We start from the raw sequence: 7,615 nt of genomic DNA on the forward strand, positions 1-7,615 counted from the left end.
GCCGGTGGGACAGGGGAGCCAGGCGGAGAGGTGGGAGCCAGAAGCCATGGTGGAGCTGACGGGTCAATGGGCCAAGGCAGAGTCCAGGCCTCGGAGGCAGGAGGGGGAGGTGAAGGAGACTCAGAGCATGGCGACGCTGGAGGATGGCAGTCCTGCGGAGCTCACACCGCAATGATGGTGGGCTGAGGGAAAGCAGAGGGGCTGCCAGATGGCAGCAGTGGAGAAGGCAGGAGCGGGTGGGAGGGCAGGCATTTTGGAGGAGCGGCCACAGGAGGGCACATTCTAGGAGCAGACACTGGAGGGCACATTATAGGAACTGGTACTGGAGCGAGCTCTGGGGCTGGAGCCGACACTTGGCTTAACTGGGGATCAGATGCCCTTCCTGGGCTTAACTGTATTATCAGAGCCCATCGTGGGCTTAACTGGGGAACCGGAGCCCATCCTGGGCTTAACTGGGAAACAGGCACTGGAGAATTGGAAGCCCCCTCAGGGCTGGACAAGGAAACCAAGGATAAAGGAGGGCTGGACGGGACCAGCGGAGATATCGGAGAAAGGAGATGGGGCAGTTCATCCTCCAGTTCAGATTCCCAGTATATAAAATCCACCTCCTCATTTTGGCCCTTTTGGCATTCCATATTCCACTCACCCTCAGCCGCAATGCAGGAGGCGGAGCCTCTCTCCGCGCTCACCCTGTCCGTGTCCTTCTCCCTCGTGGCAGGCGGTGTTGCCGGCTCACACACCTGGTCTGACATCACGTCATCTGGCTCCACGGCGACCCTCATCCTCCATGGGGCAGACGGTGAGAGGTGACCCGTTTCTCTCCAGAGTCCGCTCCACGAATGCGGCAAATTCCTCCCGAGGACCATCTTGGGACGACAACGCGCAGAGTGCATCATCCAGGTAGCTGGTGATGTTAGCTAGCAGTAGGAACTGTCTCATATGGTCCTCGAGAGAACGTCCTTCCTGCTCCAGCAGGAGGAGGAATTCGGGGCGAAGGAGGGGATCCATGGACAACACTATGGAAACAAAAAGGACTGAGGAAAACTGGAAAACAAACAGAGAGTAGACACACAAATTAAACTTTAGTTGGTCGGGTCTACTGTCACGCTACTGTGCCGGAAGGAATGAGTCCAGGGGTGTGACAATACCGTTGATATTACCAGAGCAAACAGCTGTATAAGTAAATAGAAACTCGGTTGATTGAACTGTTGCATGGATGGAGCAAGAACAATGTCTAAAATACATGCACACAGTTGAATGGTAAAAATCGCCCTCTTTAACAGTGCAGTTAAACTAAATATGACCCTGGACCACAAAAGAATATAAGATTTTTTTTACAGTAAGATATATTTACAGTAGGAAATTTACAAAATATCTTCATGGAACATGATCTTCACTTAATATCTTAATGATTTTTGGCATTACAGAAAAATAAATAATTTTGACCCATACAACGTATTTTTGGCTATTGCTACAAATATAACTCTGCGACTTTAGACTGTTTTTGTGTTCACAAATGTACAAAGCTAAAATAACCTCAACATTAACAACAACACTGAAATAAGAGCGCATGCATTTTTGCTGTAGCTAAAAAAGGCAATTTCAGATCATTTTGAGGTAATAATTATAGTATGTGAATAATCCAATGCTAATTGGCATAACATTTAATACAGTATAGAAAATATTCTGTCTTATTATGTGTTTGTATAAACCAATTTTAAAATTGTTATTAGGAAAATACAGAAAATATATTAGAATACAAATTATTGGTTATAATCCAGTAGTGTATTTGATTTCTTATCCAATTAAAATACATCAGAAAAATTAAAGGCTGTCAATTAGTCAAAAGTTTTTTTTTTTTTTTTTTTTTTTTTACATTTCTGTCCCCCTGAAATGATGGCTATGCCCCTATGTTTGCAGTACAGAAAACAGTGCACGTGTCTTCTTGTGCTTGAATGGTTTCAACTCATATTAAAGTGCGGAATTTTAATTTTATAACAACTAGACGATTCCTGCCCTTAAGTAACCTATTCCAGAATTGAAATAGATTTAGGATTCCCAAGCCTAGGTATGGGTTATCATGGTAAATAAAAGAATCCACCTTTGTTATTATTACAAATTACACTTTCAATGTGATTTTTAACCATTCATGTCAAGAAGACTTACAAGCTGTTTTCTCTGCTGCCCACACTTCCTTGTGTAAGTTTTCTTAAGCCTGTTGATTTTCATTCATAGTATTCAGCTAACAAGGAAATATTTTGCAATAAGAGTTAGAATAAATGTGAATGATATATAAGATTATTTATTTATTTGTTTATTTATTTATTTATTTGACCTTATTGGAATCAAAATTAGGAATTGACAAGAATCGGAATCATACAAATTCAAATGATGCCCAACCTTACCCATACCCCACATGATTTTTTACTGGCACCTTTCTATCCACACTGTTTTAGACCCTTTCTTTTCTTTTAAACCTTCACTTACCCTACTTTGCTGTTGCCCTTCTTAAAAACAACTTTTAAAATTGGTTATAAAGGTTCCATGTTGCTTCAGAAAATATTTTTATACAATTTTTTACTGTGATACGAGCTATGTTAGTTAGCGGTACATTGCAATTGGGTGTTCATTGTCATCCACGTTTCACCAGTCAAAGCCGGTCTATCTGCATGTTATTCAGCTGTAGTGATATCTGATGCATTTGTCCACATAAAGGATTTCCTGGGTCTCACTTGTGAAACAGAAATTACAGTACATGAGTGTTAGGATTAGGGTTAACGCTGTCCCCTAATGCTCACATGGCCTCATTTTGGGTGAAAAAAATAAATAAAAAAATACTAAAGTACTTTGTGACACAGAAACTTGAGTAGTTATTTTTCTTAAGAGCATAAACGTACTCGGTTACAAGCATAACCTCAGTTCCCTGAGATACGGAAGAGGTACTGTATCTTGTTAAAGACGCTTATGGGGAAAACTCCTTTTTCTCTGATGACTGAAGCCTTTTTTAGTAACGCAGTGTAACTGCAAGGCCATTGGTTCGTGCAGTGAATATAAACAAACCAATGGCTCAGCAGCGGAGCTGAACGAGCTTATGCTGGTACAGCCTGTCAAAGCCCGCCAGAATGGGCTATATAAGCGGCACATTGCCATAGGATCCTCAGTTTACTTTGACTGAAGCGACAAGTCGTGCAGCTACATTGCATGGCAAAGTACGCAGTACTCCTTCAGTATCTCAGGGAACCGAGGTTACGTTAGTAAGCGAGTATGTTCCCTGTCGATACTTCACTGGTACTGTGTCTTGTTAAAGACGCTTATGGGGAACCAGTTCAATCCCGCCATGCTATGCTAGAGGAACGACTAATACTTGAACTTGCCTTAAGCACTCAACAGGGCCTAGAGGGACCAAGTATTCTGCAGGGAAACCCTGCAAGAGGCAATAAGGCCAAACTCAGAGACGTCGGCCCGGCCTTGTATAATCGTTCCAGAATAAATCAGTTCAGCCTCGGAACTCACTGAGGGCCAAGAGCGTACTTGAAGGAGGCAAACACCAAACTTGTAGTAATATGACAAAGTGTCCTGCTATGAAGAAAAGGACCTGTTTCTGTAAGGTCGGGACGTCCAGACTGTAAAATCTGGTGAATGTGGACAGCGAGGCCCAGCTGGCCACTGCACAAATTTCTGCAATGGACACACTGCTAAACCAAGCCCAGAAAAAGCCACGCCTCTAGTTGAATGGGCTCTTACTCCCTTGGGGCATTAAAGGCCCAAAGAAGAGTATGCCAGCCTAATAGCGTCAATTATCCATTTGGAAAGTCTCTGCTTCATGACCGGAGATCCCTTGGTACGGCCACCAAAGCATACAAACAGCTGATCGGACCGCCTGAACAGGGCGGAACGCTCAACATAGACTTTCAGCACCCTAATGGGGCATAGTAGGTTTAACTTTTGGTCTTGCTCCAAAGGAGGAAGCGCCGATAGAGTTATTACTTGTGCTCTTAAATGGAGTTGAGAGCACTTTAGGTACATAGCCATGCTTTGGTTTTTAGGAATTGTCTTCACCAACATCTTCAACCTCTCCTTGAGACTAACAGTGATCCCCACATGCTTCAAGCAAACCACCACCATCCCTGTTCCCAAAAAAACAACTTTCTCCTGCCTGAATGACTACCGCCCTGCAGCATTGACATCAGTCATCATGAAGTGCTTCGAACGTCTAGTCAAATCCCACATCTGCTCCTCTCTGCCTGACACCTTGGACCCATTACAATTTGCTTACCACTCAAATAGATCCACTGATGACACCAATTGCAATGGCCATACACTCTGCCCTGGAAGAGACACCTATGTGCGGATGCTGTTCGTTGATTACAGCTCTGCATTTAACACCATCATCCCTACTAAACTTATAGCCAAACTAAAAGAACTGGGTCCTGGACTTCCTGACTGGCAGACCCCAGGTGGTTAGAATTGGCAACCACACATCCTCCTCACTCACACTCAGCACTGATGCCTCACCGGGATGTGTACTCAGTCCTCTCTTGTACTCCCTGTTCACTTACGACTGCTCTGCTAAGCATAGCTCCAACATCATCCTCATATTTGCTCATGATACAACTATCCTAGGACTCATCGCTAACGGCGATGAGACGTCCTGCAGAGATGAGGTTAATGCACTCATAGGATTGTGTGCTGTTTACAATCTCTCTCTAAACGTCAGCAAGACCAAGGAGATGATCATAGACTACAGGAAATCACAGAGAGAGGGCCACGTTCCCATTCACATCAATGGAGAGATAGTAGAGACAGTTAAGAGCTACAAGTTCCTTGGCATTCACATCTTTGAGGATCTTTCCTGGAGCCTACATTCAGAGACCATAGTGAGAACAGCCCGTCAGCGTCTCTACTTCCTGCGGAGACTGAAGAGGTTTTGCATCTATCTACTGCTGCACTACAATTTCTAACCGCTGCACTATAGAGAGCATTCTGACCAGCTGCATCACTGTATGGTACGGCAACTGCTCTTCTTTGGACCGCAAAGCTCTTCCGAGAGTGGTGAGAACAGCAGCCTTACAGGACATCTATCAGACTCGCTGCTTGAGAAAGGCTCGCAGCATCATCAAGGACCGCACTCACCCTGCTCCTCACCTGTTTGCCACACTGCCATCTGGGAGACGCTTACGATCCATCCGATCACGGACAACCAGACTGAAGAATAGCTTCTATCTCCAAGCCATCAGACTGCTTAACAACCAGCTATCCTTCATCTAAAGCCGGAATACATGCTGCTCTTATGTTTACTTTTATAGTACTTGCACTGCCACTTTTTTAATATTCCTTCATGTAGCTCTGTGACACTCTACAATGACATTTTGGACATTGCTCTACTCAGGACACAAATTTAGCAAATACATTCTTTATAAGCTTTCCATTGAAAAACAGCGATCTGTCGTTGATGCTTGAGGCTTAGATCTTTATAATGATATATAGTTTGTCAAGATTAAATTTGTCCTGTTTCATTTAATCTATTCGTAAATACTGACAAGTGCAAACAAGGAGAGTTAAGGACGCTAGCGTCGGGTTGCAGGTTAACAGGTTAAGCATCAGAGAATGAAGGTCAATGAATTGTAGCTGCTAAATTGGAGGGCTCTTCAGAGCCCTCAACACCGTGGGTCAGATCCCATGTAGGGAGAGTGATGGGGCGAGGCGGGTTGAGCCTTCTAGACCCCTTCAGAAAATTTAAGACCAAGTTGTTTCTGCTCACCGATTGGCCAGCTATAGGAGCATAAGAGGCTGCTATGGCTGCAACATAGACATTGAGCATGGAAGGGGAATGGCCCTTAAACAACAGCTCTTGCAGGAAAGGACAATATCAGAGATATGTTGCATGAGATTGGGTCTGTGCCGCAGGCTGTACACCAGGCGGAAAAGAAAAACCATTTAAGGGTGTAGAGGCGTCTTGTAGACAGCGCTCTAACCTGTGATATAATGTTTAGCACACTCTCGGGGAGGTTCACAAGCTCCCATCGAGAGGCCAAAGGTGCAGGGCCAACAGCTCGGATGAGATCCCGTCTCAAGGGAAAGGGCCATGGGGTTGCAGAGAGCAGGTGGCACACCTCTGAAAACCAGTGCTGGTTCCTCCAGCGCGGGGCCACCAGTAGCACCTTGCGTTTATGTTCCTTGACTTGCGTGATTACCTGTGGGATCAGAGTGATCGGGGGAAAGATGTAAAGGGGGACGCGTTGGCCAATCGTGGGCCAACGCGCGTCCCTGTCCTGTTGAAAAGTAAGTTGGGTAAAAGACCAGGACGTCTTGACCTTTCAGTCTGGCAGAAAGGGTTTAAAGGCCCAAGCATACTGCCAGCATTTCCAGGCAGTTGATATGAAGCCGGCCTTCCGCTTTCGACCAGTGGCCGAAAAGCTGGTTTGCCATCGCACGGCGCTCCCCAACCCGTGTTGGAAGCGTCTGTCAAGACCACCTTCCTTCAGCAGACCATTCCCAGGGGCATGCCCCATTCCATCCACTGAGAGTCTTTCCAAGGGGCCAGGGCTGCTATACAGGCCCGGTCTACCCTGACGTGAAGGCGTCCAAGATGCCAGGCGTGGGAAGGAACTCATGGTTTCAGCCAGTACGGAAGGGGCCGCATATGGAGCAGGCCCAGTTGTAGTACCAGAGACACAGAGGACATGAGGCCGAGCAGTTTCTGAAACGCTTTGAAAGGGCGAGTAGCTCCAACTCTGAATTATGCCACGAGGTGCTGGATGGCCAGCGCCAACCTGACCAACCTGGCTTACACATAACACAATATACGCATAATTCGCTTCTAATATCCAAGTCCATTAAAGGATTTTTAGGCTGCATTAATTAGGTAAACCGGAACCGGAACACTTCCCATAACACACAATGTACTTGCTAAATTGTTAGAAGAATGGCATCTACGCTAATATTAGTCTGTTTCTCTCTTATTCCGAGGTCACCGTAGCCACCAGATCCAGTCTGTATCCCAGATCAAACGGTCACTGCGGTCACCCAGATCCAGTACGGATCCAGCCCAGATGGTGGATCAGCACCTAGAAAGGACCTCTACAGCCCTGAATGTCAACAGAGACCAGGACAACTAGATGAGCCCCAGATACAGATCCCCTGTAAAGACCTTGTCTCAGACGACCACCGGGACAAAACCACAGGAACCAGTTGAGTCTTCACAATCTGACTTTGCTTCAGCCTGGAATTGAACTGCTGGTTTCATCTGGCCAGAGGAGAACTGGCCCCCCAACTGAGCCTGGTTTCTCCCAAGGTTTTTTTTTTTTCCATTCTGTCACAGATGGAGTTTTTGGTTCCTTGCCGCTGTCGCCTCTGGCTTGCTTAGTTTGGGACACTTCATTTACAGTGATATCGTTGACTTGATTGCAAATTATTGCACAGATACTATTTTAAACTGACCTGAGCTGCATGATGACATCACTGAAATTCAATGATGAACTGCCTTTAACTGTCATTTTGCATTATTGACACACTGTTTTCCTAATTAATGTTGTTCAGTTTTGCTTTGACACAATCTGTTTTATTTTAAAGTGCTATATAAATAAAGGTGACTTGACTTGACAAGACAGTGGAA

The sequence above is a fragment of the Cyprinus carpio genome, chromosome B9, assembly GCF_018340385.1.
Source record: "Cyprinus carpio isolate SPL01 chromosome B9, ASM1834038v1, whole genome shotgun sequence".
NCBI classification, from domain to species: Eukaryota; Metazoa; Chordata; class Actinopteri; order Cypriniformes; family Cyprinidae; genus Cyprinus; species Cyprinus carpio.